This window comes from Chrysoperla carnea, chromosome 1 (genome assembly GCF_905475395.1).
Source record: "Chrysoperla carnea chromosome 1, inChrCarn1.1, whole genome shotgun sequence".
In the NCBI taxonomy this organism is placed as follows: Eukaryota; Metazoa; Arthropoda; class Insecta; order Neuroptera; family Chrysopidae; genus Chrysoperla; species Chrysoperla carnea.
The window spans coordinates 117,111,238-117,127,216 of NC_058337.1; positions in this window are offsets into that span (position 1 = coordinate 117,111,238).

Sequence of the window (15,979 nt, forward strand, 5' to 3'; positions counted from 1 at the left end):
TATTGTCAGCGTTATAAATTATATGTACCAAATACAAATTTCTTCCAAATCTGTCAAAATTAATATTGACTTGGCAAACTATTTGTCTTGATAGTTAACGACATTGTATCATCATAAAAAACGTTAGTTATAATCGAAAGACTTGAACGATTAAAATTTGTATACAAAATTTAGTAAACGATCATAAATAACATATAAATAAGTTAATGTTGACAAACTATTAAGAGGCTTGGCATGAATCAAAGAGACCCGAGTTCGACTCTTGGTATGTGCGATTAATTAAGATGGACTCGTCAAGTCATTATTTGTCTTTATAGTTTACACCATTGTACCATAAAAACGTCAATTATAATCGAAAGACTCTGACGTTTAAAATTTATATACACATTTTAGTAAACAAGCAAAACAACTTAAAAATATCGTTATGTTGAAAAAATTATACATTGTACCCAGAGAACGTATGACCCAGTTGGTCAAAGGGCTTGGCATGAATCCAAGAGACCCAGGTTTTACTCCTGGTATGAGTGTATTTTTTTCAAATCTCTTTAATTAACTGTAGTATACTGGATGAATCATTTGATCTATAATGGCTAAAAGCTTGCTTTTTGGTAAACCAATCAAAAAATATCTTGAACAAAAGTTGGGGAGTTTAATGGGAGCATCATTTTCTGACATCAAATTGAACCTAGTTCTTCGGGTATCTTTAACAGCCAATTTAGGTCTTAAACGGTTATAGAAAATACTGTAAATTAAATGGGGAATTAAAAAATTCAACGGGGAATATACGTAGACAATTTTTATTGGAAATTAAAAACGAAATAAAATTTTATGCCTTTTTTGTTGATGAAAGAAAAAAACTGTAACAGTTGGGAAGAGGAGAAAACATTTCAGTCTTTGATGGCCGGTCCAAACTGAAGTCCGTTAACGCCAAAGCACTCTTGTTGTTTTTTAACAGGTACAAATGATTCATATAGTAGTGGCCAGTTATAGACCTCTTTTCACAGTAGGTACCTTAGCAACAGCCTTCCATTTTCTGTCTTTTTTTTTTGATAGACTGAATCGAAAGAAGCTTTTCTGACCTTAGATCTGTTATAAGTATTTTTGAAACTAATAGGAAAAGTTCTTCATTTAAATCTTTAAGGATGCTTTCTTCAGATTTTAGTACATACTGTAGTAATGTGAATAAGTAGTGTAATATACCTTTTACTTGCTTGGACAAGGGTACACAATTCCAATACAGATGTGTGACGTTAGTAATGTTATTTTATATATAACGAATTCAGTATATACTTACTAAACGAGCAGTATATAACATATATTTATTATTTATATAAAAAAGTTCACTCAAAATAAAAAAGTTAAAATTTTCCGAAGTTATACGGTCACTGATTTTTTGTTTTTATTTCATTTTTTTTTTCATAAATAAATTATAAATTTTCACTTCTGTGTATACATTTTTCACTTGTTTGTATATATAGTAATGTGCAATGTGCTATTTTAGGAGTGATAATATATTTGTACAATTTTTCTAACTGGAAGTTTATTCAGTAAATATTTCCTCCGTATTAAAAAGTTTGCTTAAAGTTTATTGTTTTTTGCATTTGATGAGTTATGATTGATAAAGTTTTTTTCTGAAAATTGTTTGTAAATTTGTTTTGAGAAACTATAAAATTGATAGTGATATTGAAAATGTGCAGTTCAAACTTTTAAAAATAATTTATTTATTGACTGTGACTGTATATTGTATCAGAGTTTTCGCGCGTTTTTTTGATAATGTTCTATTAATTTAAACATTACGGAACAGACAAATTTCTTAGATCATTTTTCAAGGGCTCCGAACACTTTATGTTCGTATGTCTTCTCGGATTCTATAAAGGGTTAGTACTATGCTATATTGAATATCAGAGATGAAAGATCTCCGTAAATCTTAATTTAACGTAAAAAATGATTACCTATACCAAAAATTGATTATTGAGAATACTTTTTCTAACAACGATTGTCTGAAACTTTTTTTAATAATACAACAAAGTTAACATTCGAATTCGAAAAGTAGTTCTAGATATATATCTATCAAAATCAAACAAAATTTTTCAATCAATGATTCCCGATCACTTTTTATACCAGGTATATGAAATATACCAAGGTATACTAAGTTTGGTCCCAAGTTTGTAATGCTAAAAAATATTGATACTAGGAACAAAATTTTGGTAAAAATGTTCAAAAATCACCTAGCTTATTAGCCCATTTGCGGTTGTCTGTCTGAGCAACATAGGTCAATTGGGTCTTGGGTCCGTGGGACACATCTTGTAAACAGTTAGAGATAGAACAAAAGTTTAAATGTAAAAAATGTTCCTTATAAAAAAATAAGCAACTTTTGTTTGAAACATTTTTTCGTAAACATCACTGTTTACCCGTGAGAGCAAAAATTGCGCGAATCGTATAGTATGTATTATATGGGAACATCAGTTATATATGTGTGCCATGTATGTATGCGTAATGTGATAGTAGTCAACATTTTCTATACATGGTATTTCAACAATTAACTCAGTCAATGGTTTGTTTTCACTTGTTTAATATTGAAAATAGTTTCTAATAAAAATGGTTTCAATGTTTCAAGAATTATTGTGTCTCAATAATTATAAATAATCATCTAGTACTTATTGTTGTTGTTTACATTTAATCATGCACACGATATTTACATCATGGTCTATTCGACTAATTTTGATATATAATATGTTTTTGATATATAAATTGCATTCGTGTCTAGAACTCGAATAGCCTAAGTGGTAGGGCGCTTGACATGAATCCAAGAAGTCCGGGTTCGAGTCCTGGTTCGAGTGTATTTTTTTCAATTCTCTTTAATTAATAATCTTCTAATTTACTGTGTCTACACCTTAACTTCAAATCACGATCTTTTTTTTCGAAATCCGAAAGAGAAAACTGTTATGATGTGTTCTTGTGGTATCCTCTATCATGTAAATTTCTCGGATTTCGATTTATCGCATACTTTGGTATACCTACTCTAAGCAGTATATTTCACGGCTTTTCTTTTTACTTGCTTTTTTTTTTCATAAAAATTTAAAAAAAAAAAAAACCGTATAATTTTGCAGGGATCATCATAATTTTTAAAAATTCACACAGCTAAAAATTACACTAAAAAACTGAGAGAAAATTTCAAAAAGGATAAAAACATCCTTTCATAATCAAACTCATAACTCAACTACGATGCTAGAAAAAAATAAAATTTATACCATTTTCACATTAAGGATGTTCCAGCATGGTATTTGCAGTTTCTATGTTAAAGCAATGGTACAATTTTTTTTTCGACAGAATTTAACGAAAAATTAAATTTAAGAATTTAATAATGCTTACTATTAATTCCCAAAGTTTCAGAAATTTTGACCGTTTAAAATGAGAAATAATTATGCCAACGTCCCAATTTCGATCAATTTACGTCAAAATTAATATCTCGAAAGTGAAAATTAATTTCTAAATTTTTTTTTAGAATTGTATTGTATAAACATTTTTTTCTACTTTTTCTTCAATATATAATAATATCATAAAAAATAGTTGGAGAGACCGGACATTTTACATGCTTTAAATGGGACATGACCCTCAAAATCGCGAACTTTGTCTTTAAATATCTCGCGATCTAAACGGTCAAAAATTATGAAATTTTAGGAATTCATAAATAAAGCTATTATAAACCCGAGAAAAAAAATTCGGCCAAATCTGTCGAAAAGTGATTTCATGCTGGTACTACCTTAAACTCGTCTATACACAAAATACCTTGTATGTATGTATATGAAAGTAAACGAATGAGCGTGTTTGTAACGCGCGGCGTTTGATGGTATTTGTACGTTATATGTAGTTAGTTTTAGGCATCAAGATAAATGCACTTGCGCTATGCACGAAAATGCAATCGATATAATATACTTTCACAAAACTAGAATAATATACAACATTTATTTTCATTGTACGGAAAACATTGTTAAGGAATCAGTCCAAAGCTTTCTATGTAATGATTTCAATCAAAATATAGAAAATTCTAAAGTTTTGCCACAGGGAAGTTCTTGTTATGGGCTCGAAAATCTTAATCGTAACATATCCTTACGTTTCATCGCCAGGATAAATTTTTGATGGTTTATGCATCTGTGTACATCGTTATACATCAGTAATGTTTTTTAGGCGTGGGCCTGTTGACAATATTGTTCTTTAATTGAAAACTTTTTTGGGGAAATAGAAAACCTTGCTAAGAGGTTTTTATACCATGTATATATAAAATATATCATAGTATATTAAGTTTAGCTTAAAAATATTGATGCCACGACGAAAATTTTGATCTAGGTGTTCATAAAATCACCTAATTAGTCAATTTTCGGTTGTTTGTCCGTCTGCTCGTCTGTCTGTGAACAAGATAACTCAAAAATGAAAAATGATATCAAGCTGAAATTACAGCGTGCTCAGGACGTAAAAAGTGAGGTCAAGTTCGTAAATGAGCAGCATAGGTCAATTGGGGCTCGGGTCCGTAGGACTCATCTTGTAAACCGTTAGAGATAGAACAAAAGTTTACATGTAAAAAATATTCTTTATAAAAAAATAAACAACTTTTGTTTGAAACATTTTTTTCGTAAACATCACCGTTTACCCGTGAGAGTGCAAATTATATAGTATGTATTATATGGGTATATTAGCTATGTGTGTGTGACATGTATGTATGTGTAATGTGACAGAGTAATCAACACTGTCTATATAAGGTATTTCAACAATTAACTCAGTCAATTGTTTGTTTTTAATTGTTTTATATTTACAACACTTTTGTATTGATGCCATATTGAATACAGTATTAAATATGGGCAAAAAAACGGAACACTACTTGGGTAAAAAGAGACAAACGGACATGTAATCCATTTACTAAATTCTTAGCGTAATGTTTTTATCCAATTTCCAATTTTCTCGAAAATTGTTCAAGCACATATTTTTCCAAAACTTTTTCCTAGCTTAGACTAAACCTCAGAACACATAGTTTTTTTTTAGGCAATTGCCCACCTCCAGAAGGTTTTTATTCTTAAAAATTGTGTCAGCTAAAATTTATAAACGAACAGTTAGCTTCCATATACCTAATGGATCTCTAATAAGCAACCCGTATATATTTTAATCTCATTCTGTTTGCGTTTTTTCGGATTTGAGGTTTTGGTCAATGTCACTCAATTAACATTTATTTTATTTTCAAAATAAATTACATAGCAGACAAGAATATATATATCTACTGCATTAACACCCAGTAAATTTGTCAAATTATTTATTTATCTGCTAACGTGTTTATTTCATTGCGTTTTCACCAAAATTTCATAGGGCTTTCATCTATTTCGTCTGTTTTCACGAAAATATTTTGATAAATAAACATCTACTACTTGTAAATCAGTTACATACTGTTTGTCTTTATTAGGTTACAACGTTGATAGCAAGGTTTGTCACTTTAGAAACAGTTTTTGAAAAAACTTTCAGAATTATAATTTTTCAAATTTTTAATTTCTTTAAATAATTTGAGCAAGTATTTGGATATTCGCTTATAGTAGGTTTGTTCTTATCCCAAATATTCCACAGATTTCGAAGTTTTCATTATCTATCTTACTAGGATAGACTAGAAATATTAGACTTGTATGAGAAAAAAATGTTTCAATTTTTAGTAATTTTAGACTTCTTAAGGATTTTATAGCATTTTTAGACGGTACGATAAAACTAAAAATAAATTTAGCCAACAGGAACATAATAGAGGCAATATAATAGAGGCGTTAAAAAAGCACATTCTTGTCAATAGACTAGAAATTATCTTTACTTCATTGTGTATCTGCATAATTGATTTAGAAGCTTACTACGAAAAGACGGGATGAAAATCTGCTTTCCTTGATTATAGTGGGAAATGTTTACTAAATATACTTCAGAATGTCTTTTTATACAAAAATGTGTTTATTTACGACATCATATTAAAAACCTATAAAATTGTCAGTGTATCTTTACATTTATTATACATATAAACAATCCTCTTGAATCACTCTATCTATTAAAAAAACTTATCAACATCAAAATCCGTTGGGTAGTTTTAAAGATCTAAGCATACATAGGGACAGACAGTGGGTAGCGACTTTATTTTATACTATGTAGTGATAATTCACTTTACTTTTCCAGTAATCCAGCTAAGATTAGTCAAATGTTGAAATTAAAATCGCCCTTTTTGTGTGGGATAAAGGTATGTAACGCAAGTATCTTTACATGCGTATGAATCAAACAAATGTAGCTGACTAAGCTCATAATAGAAGGACCTATGATAAAGCTTATTAAGGTTGAAAAGTGAAAAAGATGCACTGTCGAAAATAATTCAACATTCTATAAAAAATTGTTACCATTGTTATTCATACAAACTGGACACGTTTTACGAATGTGAACATCATCTGTACAGCTGTACAACGGTACCAAATATATCATCATACGAGAGAAAACTGGTAGTCGAATAATCATTATTATGATGATGTGATGTACTAAATTCAGTACGACTCAACTCGACTCGATATTTATTTTTGTAGTTAGCCTTTTTTTGTACTATATGAACAACAACGTTGGAAAATTTTTCGTGTTATGAACATTTCATATCATAGGGTGAAGTGTTGGATACCCGGATATATTTTAGGTACTATAAATCATGCTACATTTTCTCGAGAAATATGAGACAGCAACTATATAAAGATTAAGTTTACTTACTAGAAATCAAGGTTTTAACTGTTCATTTTTTTTACCAGTTGGCCATTGTTTTGAGTTCAAATCACTTTTCTATCTAAATCAATGTTCATTGGTTAGAATGTAATAGAGGTAAAGTTTAAAAAGAAGCACAGTGATGTACCTTAAATCAAACAACATCATGTACATACATCATTTAAAAAAAACATTTTACAACTATTTTCTCCATTGTTATAGGCTAGCTGGTATTTTTCTTGACTCGGTGAGGAAAAATACCAGCTGAAGTTGTGACTGGATGTTCAAAAGAGGATGTCCATAAAATAAACATTATGTTCAATGATACATTACATCGATTATATGACGCCATTATTTGTAAGGATTACATGTTGAAGAGAGTATGTTCAGTTAACAATCGGTAGGATTGATTTTAAGAACATTTATTTGTAACCCTTGGTACATTATAATCTTGAGCGCACATCTTGTACTATGGATCATACGTTTTTATGGATAATTGGTTAAAATTAAAATACTTGAAGTGTTGAGGAAGAACAGTGCATTTAACAAATAAAAAATAATTTTAAATCCATGGTACTACACCCTTCTCTAGTCAATATACAAAAAAAAAATAAAAATTTATATATATATAATGCATATTTTTAGTATTTATAATTTATGTCAATATAATAGAATTGATTATTAATATGATGGCCATACATGTAATAAATTGCATTGTGTATATGGTACTATGGTACCTATTAGAAATGGGAAATGAGGCTATATAATGTACACTCAGAGCTAGAAAAAAGTATATCGAAGCAGAATTCTCTCAATCTCATGGTCTCTTGTGAATACTTCGATCGCAGAGCCACCTAAGTACGATAAATACCATTTAAAGAATAAAAAAAATACATCATACATAAAAGAGAAACCACTTATATCTAAAAACCATAAAATCTTAATCTGTTAAGACGTCAATTTTGTCAAGATTGCTTTAGCAACTTTTTCACCTCTATAGTGTCCGAAATATTTTTAAATGAACCACTTTAAGATGATCTTCAAATAGAAAGATAATATAACACTTCGAAAAGTGAGCTGTTCGAAGCCCATCAGCAATTTTTAGGACGTCGAATAAAACAAGTTTACATTTTTAATATATCTTGGTATTCCTAATGGGCAAACTTGTTAAATGCGGTCTAGGCAAATTACCTCTAAAATTTTCTCAAAAAGCTTCTCCTTTGCTAGACTCAGTTGCCAAAATGTACACTGGTCTTAGAAGTAACTTTTCGTGGTTACATGTTAAAAAAATTTTAAACAATTACCAGTCATAGCTCACCTTTCTTTGGGGAATTTTTTTAAGTACAAATGTACGGTCTTAACTCTAATAACTGTCACAAGTTATGCTGCAAGTTTTGTGGCCGCTTGATCGCCAAGATTGTTAAAATTTGCTACTAAGCCATATTTGTCCTCAAAATTTCTTGAAAATTCTACCCAAATTTAAAACTAAGTAAATTCCGGCCACTTTAAAAACATTTCTTCACTTATCATTCTTTTCGACACGTTAATGTGCATACACATAATAAACAATAGTAGTGAACACTTATAGCTTAATTTTTCGCAAAAGACGGTTCAATTGTTCCTCAGTGAAGTATACTTAGGGAATGTAGTTTTATCAGATTATCTCGCATATCCTAAATTTAAAATAGCAAAACAGTATCGTACATAACGAAGTGCTAGTATTTTAGTATTTTAGCCATAGATATATTTATTATCTGATTGTGAAAAATTGTTTATTGTTTATTATTAATTTAAAATTATAATTATATTTTGTATGTAAAATATTTTTAATCAAATGATTAATTATAATCGTTTGTATGTTATGTGTTATGTTTATTTTAAATAAATAACATATTTATTATTATTATTTTAATACGATATAAAACATGTTGAAAGATCGATAACTAGCATTGTATGATCTCAATAATATCTAGCTGATATCTAGCCCGAAAATTGAAACGGTATATGGACATCAATCGCATCAACAAGGAATAACAATGATTTTTTTTTCACATTTCTTAAAAATATGAAACCACCGTAAAAGTAATGACAAAAAGTGAAATTAAAATTTTCAGTTTTGTATTGACATAAATAATACTTAGTTTTAAGGTAAAAAATTTTAATTCGTTATATTTCGAAGTAGATGAGAATGAAAATAATCGGAGTAGGATGAAAGTATTTTTCGAAAAGATCTTTTCAATTTATGGGAGCAGTATCCAGGTCTGAATACCAACCCACTTTTCGGGCAACTAGTCCTTGTTTATAAAAAATACATATTTTATCCAAAAACTTTATAGTAATATTTTTATAATTTCAACAAATCATTATCACCACTTTTACTTAATTAATAAACAGAGGATGACTCACTTCCTTTAACTTTAAATGAGATCTTGAAAGGTGGATAAAAAAACTATCTATTGCTTAAAGTATTTTAAGTGAAAGTCCCCATGACTTACTATAATTTTTAAAATATTTTCGTTCATCGGACATCGGAAATTGGATATTCACAAATTTTTTAAAAATAATAACCAATGATGCGATTGTGCCAATCATGTTTACAACCGACATATCTACCACTATTATTAATACATATTTTAATTCAATTATGTCTATACATATTTTTAGAAAGACATAATTAAAATAAATATGAAAATTTAAAATTAACATAAATAAAATGCATAATGATTTTATATACTCTACGGGCAAATATACGGGATTGATACAGGCAAACGAAGAAGATAAAAACGTTCCAAAATCCGAATTAAAAGCCCTACTTGAAAGATCTATATTATTTGACGATGTTAACTTCAGAAACTCAGCATTCAATATTTTTTTTAAATCATCGAGTTTGAGCAAATAATAGAACCTTTATAAAACCGATTGAATTTATGAGAAATCCCTATGAGAGATAGATTCACACTTACAAATTGATTATAATTCATGTCATGCAAATTTTATGAAGTTATAATAATAAGTTACAAATTTTTTATCGAAAGCTAAATAAATAGCTTTTTAAATGGATCGAAGTTTTTTTTATAACAAACTTGAAAACTCCCAGCACTTCCACCGAAATTAACATAAAATATTATTGATTGCATTTTTACCACCGATAAAAAGAGGGAATTTATAAGTTTAACACGTCTGTGTATCTGGGTATCTGTCTGCGGCATCGTAGCTCCTAAGCAGATAAACCAATTTTTATTTTTTTGTTTATTAGAAAGGTAATTTGATCCAGAATGTTCTTAGCTATATTTCAAGCGGAAGTTTAGGGTTCCGTATTCGACTAGTAGGAAACTAGAAAAGAGGTGATGATCTACAAACACCTGAAAGGATTTTCTTGAAACATAGCTATGAATACTTTCGATTAAATTGACTTTCACACAGAAAAAAAACAAAATCGGTTCATCCGTTTAGAAATTACGATGCCACAAACGAATCAATCAAACTGGTTTTATATCTTTTTTTTAATTTTCAATTTAATATTATATCTGTTCCTTTAATCTAAACAATTATTTTTCTAAAATGGTAAAAGATAGAGGAGTTTAAAAAGTTTGTAAATTTTACTTATCTATTAATAGTTCTAAAATATAGGAATTACAAATTGAAAAAATTTCAGAAACTAAATCGATTTTTAACAACTTAAGTGATGTTAAACAATTACGCTTTGTCAACAACCATTTAGACAGGAAATTTAAATCGAATTCACACACACACACAAACACGATTTTCCTTTGAAGAATTCCAGTCTCCACAAAGAACAATAAAATACAATTATTAAAAAGATTCTTCAGTTCCTAAATTATTTTGTTATTTGTTTTTTAATTTACTTTTGAAAGGTTTTCCAAATGTTTTATAAACATTAACAACAAAACTTTTATGTGTTTTTTTTTTCTTATTATTATTTTTAAAAAGTCATTTTTCAAGATGTAAGAAAAAAAAGTAAGAAGTGTGGCATACGTCCGTCAGTCAGTCCATTCCATTTTATCCATCGATCCATCCATCAACTTTAGTCGTCAATAATAATATAAGTATAAGTATTAGTATAAGCGTCGTACGTTTTTATTCGTGTAAATGTATAGAATCCAGATGGGTTATAAAAATAATATATTAATGGATTTTCTCAATACAAAAAGTAGTAAAAATGTATATATCCATTTTTTTACTTCAATATCCAGCAGCCAAAATTAAATCTTTGAGGAGACTTGCATCTCTTTCTTAAATACTTTCTTAATTTTCTTAAATCAAAAGTATTGGATTGCAGAAATTATTATCACAGTTTATATTTTTTTTAAATCGCAGGGACATCACCCGGTAGGAACTATAATCCTTGCGTCCCTTGGTACATTTTAAATGTAGCGCTTACTTTTTTGATTTACAAGATATTTTTCTGAAAATTTAAGGTATTAATTTTAAAAGTCCAATACTTGTTTGATTCTTCAACGAATTAAATTTTATAGCTACTTTTAGTTTTTACTTTATGAAATAATTGTAGTATTAGTTTAAAAATGACATACTTCTGATTTAATAGTCAATCCAATATGTGAGTACATTACGTTTGGTTTGATTAGAATATTTATTTTGACAATAATAACTAAAATTTGTATTGTACTTACTTTAATCTCTGTTTTCTTTAACTTCTGATAACTTTGGCAACTCAATTTTTGTAAAATCACGTTTTTAGTAAGTTTAAAAAAATGGAGAAAATCGCAAAAAAAAATTTGTTTTGGAATTTAGTGAAACTCATTGGATGGGGTAATTATGATCCAAAAAAAATAAGTTAATTTAATGATTGGATGCAGAGTTTCTGAGATATCGCAATATTTGAACCGATTTTAGTCCATATCTCAAAAATTATTCGTCCAGTCATCAAATGCACCCGATTTTTGTACTGTACTTTTGGGGTCAAAATTACCTTATATACTAAGTTTTATCGAAATTAAAGATTAAAAAAATTTCTCGGATTTTTGCAATTTTTTTAAGGGGCACCCCTTTGAAAAATCGAGAAAATCGCAAAAAAAAATTTCTTTTAGGATTTGATAAATCTCGGTGAATCGGGTAATTTTAATTAAAAAAGTATAAAAATCAGGCTAATTTAATGATTGGATGCAAAGTTTCTGAGATATCGAAATATTTGGATCGATTTTAGTCCGTATCTCAAAAACTATTCGACCAGTCATCAAATGCACCCGATTTTTGTACTTTTTGGGTCAAAATTACCTTATATACTGAGTTTTAAGGCGCCTAAGTTTTCACAATTTTTATTTTTCAATGCTTATTTACATTTTTAATTATTTGTAGTATTTTTAATGTAGACAATAAAATGTTATTTAAAATCTTACATTGTACATAGAAGTCGAGTGGCATTCACATTATTCAAAAGGATTGTTCTACTCTGCGTGTAGGTATATTCGAGAGCGTTATAAATAACATTACAATACAATTATTTTTTTTATTTTACGTTTTTCAAGTATATCCGTTCAATATATAAATAAATGTTATTACAAAAAAAATCAACAATTAAATTCTTACATGTTTTTATGTGTTTTTTTATGTAATAAAAAATTTAATATCCCTAAATAAAATATAAAAATTTGATATACAAACAAAAATTTGAAAATGAAGTAGAGAAAATGGTTCTAACTGTAAAAAATTGAAGAATGAAATGTATGATGTCTAAAATAATGGAATCGAAGATCAGTATCTAACATGCAGGCATATTTCTATAGATTTTATCTACTTTTTTCAACCGACTTCAAACAAAAAAGGAAGAGGTTATGAATTCGACTGTATTTTTTTGGTTTTTTTGTATGTTACCTCGAACTTTCGACTGGGTGAGCCGATTTTGATTTTTCTTTATATATTTGAAAGCTAGTACTTCCCGTATGGTCCCATTTCATTTTGGTCCAGTTCTGACAACGTCATCCATGAGAAAACCATAAAAGTCTTAAATTATAGTATGCACGACAAGAGGACGAATAACTCAATATCATGCCATGCCAACCGATTTCGATGATTTTTTTTTAGTGACAAATTAGTTAATGTACTTCATATTCACTAAAAAACACAAAATAAAAAAAATTTTTAACAAAAAGAAAACCGACTTCAAAAAAAAACTTTTCCAAAACAAATTAATATGCACTAAAAAGTAAAAAAATAACGGTAATATAATGTAGTTAAAATTATTGTTATTTTTTGAGTCGGTGTCAACCAAGCTAATGTAGCAAACTGTTCTATCAGAGTTGTTTCCTTACCTGACACCGACTCCAAAAATAACAATAATTTTAACTACATTATATTATTGTTATTTTTTTACTTTTTAGTGCATATTAATTTGTTTTGGAAAAGTATTTCTTTTGTTGTCGGTTTTCTTTTTGTTAAAAGTTTTTTTTAATTTTATTTATACTGCGTTTATAACATCTCGGTCATTACGCATTGTTATTAAAAATTAAAAAGTCCAATGTAAATGGCATTTTAGAGTAGGTATATTTACTTTGTAAGAATATATTTGATTTGGTAAAATTCCTATGGCTTCTTTCCAGAAGCATCCCTCATTTTGCAAACCTTGGTCCAACGAAAGACGGTCGGTTCTAATTTCCCCTAAAAATAATAATTAACGATTAACTTGCAGCCTCAAGCCATATTATATAATGCAGCTGGAGAGCTCATGGCAAGATTGTAACATCCTAGTCAAAAATTGTTGTGAATTTGTCATCTCAATTTTTGGTACTTAAGATAACTATAAATAATTGGTATTGTCTCTTTATTGGCTAATAACAAACTGGATAGTATATTCGCACCGTGTATAAGTTTTATTTCAGAAGTTTCCATGGTAATGACACATTACTTTATTAACATACTTTTATGGAAGGGCATATAAGTCTATGGTTTGTAAATATGCTTTATGTTAAAAATTTAATACTATTTTCTTAAAAGTTCAAATAAAATTTAAGCAATTTTCACCATTGCTAATAACATTTACTATACGAATTACATGTAAACACTTAAAAAATAGTCATATTTTAAACAAAACTACTAAACTAAACCTACTTTGCACACAACAAATAGCTGATCAATAAGGTTCATGAATTTTTCGTATACGGACCACACTTTTGTATATTTTATTTTTGTTTAACCAAGTTTTATATATTAACAGAAGCTGTAAGGATAGAAGATATCTCTTATATTGAGGAAATAAAAAAGTTTACTCTTATTTCCGTTCAATAAATTCCATGTATCTTTTCCACCCTCTTGTTCCCATTTCTTTATCCAATATATGTTTTTTTTTAAAGTAGTGTGAAAGCAAGCACATCACTTTTCTCCCAAAGTGAACAACAACAGCATATTACTATAAGACAGCTGTGTTGGAGAGTCGACCCCGATCAACACAGCAACGCGTGCATATGGATGATGTTTGACACCATCATAGAATTACCATGTCATTTAAACAAGTTGAAAATGTCTATCTATTATCGTCAGTATTTTGACAACTATAACCCAAAAAATCACCTAACTAGGAATAGCTGGAACAGAAAAATCCAGTAATGACTTCAATCACTCAATATGGCAAATACAAGCAGGCTGTAATCTTTAAAACAGCAATGATCCGTGGAGAGACTACACAATTGACAACTGACCACTTTTGGCATGAATCCTGGTGGTTAAAATTCTAACTATAATAAAGTTGCATGGTATGCTGTCAATATATAGGATGCATTCTATAATTCTTGTCAAATTAACATGTAAATAGTTCGTCAGATTGCTCGAACTAATTCTGCAGATATTGAGTTAGTTGATAGCCTAGCACAAAAATACAATAACAATTTTTTGGGTATCGATACCTGGCAATTGCTCTACTAACAACAGTTATTGATATTTGCGTACGTACATATTAAGACTCAAAGCAGATTAACAGAAAATGTTAGTATCTACAATCCAAAACCTAATCAAAGGCGATGGAATGAACTTCAGGCAATGAGAAGTCAATGGTAAAGATGGGAAGCAAGAAGCAACTTGCGTTCGCAAGGTAGTAAAAAGAAAGAAGAAGCCAGATCTGCAAAAATGAGTCATCATCTGTACGATTGTAGCAATGCCAAGCCGAGAAAAAAAAAACAGATGATGCACTATATCGATGCCAATCCTGAAAACTGCCTCTAGTTCATTAAATAACTTTGAAAAATTTGGAAATAATTCAAGGCGGATGTAAACAGATTGATTAATGGTTTCTTAATGGAAACAAGCCGAGTCTAAAGTAGCATTTAGCCGAGCCTAAAGTAGCAAAGACTGTAATTTCAAAATTGACCTTAAAATAAGCGTTTTACCGAACATAGAATTCAAAGAGTATTGTCGGTTGTTGAGTGTTCCCATTTGGATGAATGGCACTGTATTAAACGAATACTACCTAAAGGTAAAAGTGAAGGAGTTCTTTGCTACCTACCATCATCCTGTGCTATAATACTTCCTCATCCTTTATTTTTCAAGGGGAACATCGTCATCGTGAGTGGCTGGCTGTTATGATGATTTTTGTTGTGTTTTTTTTTTCTTCTCATATCATAAGGTGGAAATTATTTGCTGAAATTGAAGTTTTTTCGACCATAATAATGTTATTTGAGGATACATTTCATAAGTATTTCATGTTTTCGTATTTTTTTTTTTGTATTTTGTTTAATTATATATTTTTTTCAATTATGTTTTAAGGTATTTTTCGTGTAATAAAATAAAATAAAATAAATTAAATACAAATTTTTTCATTTTAATGGTGAAAATAATATATTTGGATAATCTCTTCAGAATAGAAACTGAATGAGATTTATATTCTAAGAGCTTTAAGCGAACTCTTTATATTCTAAGAGCTTTAAGCGAACTCTTTATATTCTAAGAGCTTTAAGCGAACCGATTCGCAATATTTGGTTTTTTCCATAAATAATAAAGCCTAAAAATTTGAATCTTTATTTTGCATATTTTTAAAGACTAAACCCTTGGGAATATGCTCTTAAACGGATTTTTCACAATTAGAATTGTTTTTGAAGATACAACGGATTTTCTGGTAACAAAGTGAGGTTCTGCTGCTTCAAAAGAAAGCAAAACAGCTCGGTTAGCAAAAATAAGTTTATAAGACATTGCATATAAACTAGAAGAAGGTTCGTTGACAAATATGGCATTGTCGATTAATAAAAGGGGGTAATATTATTAC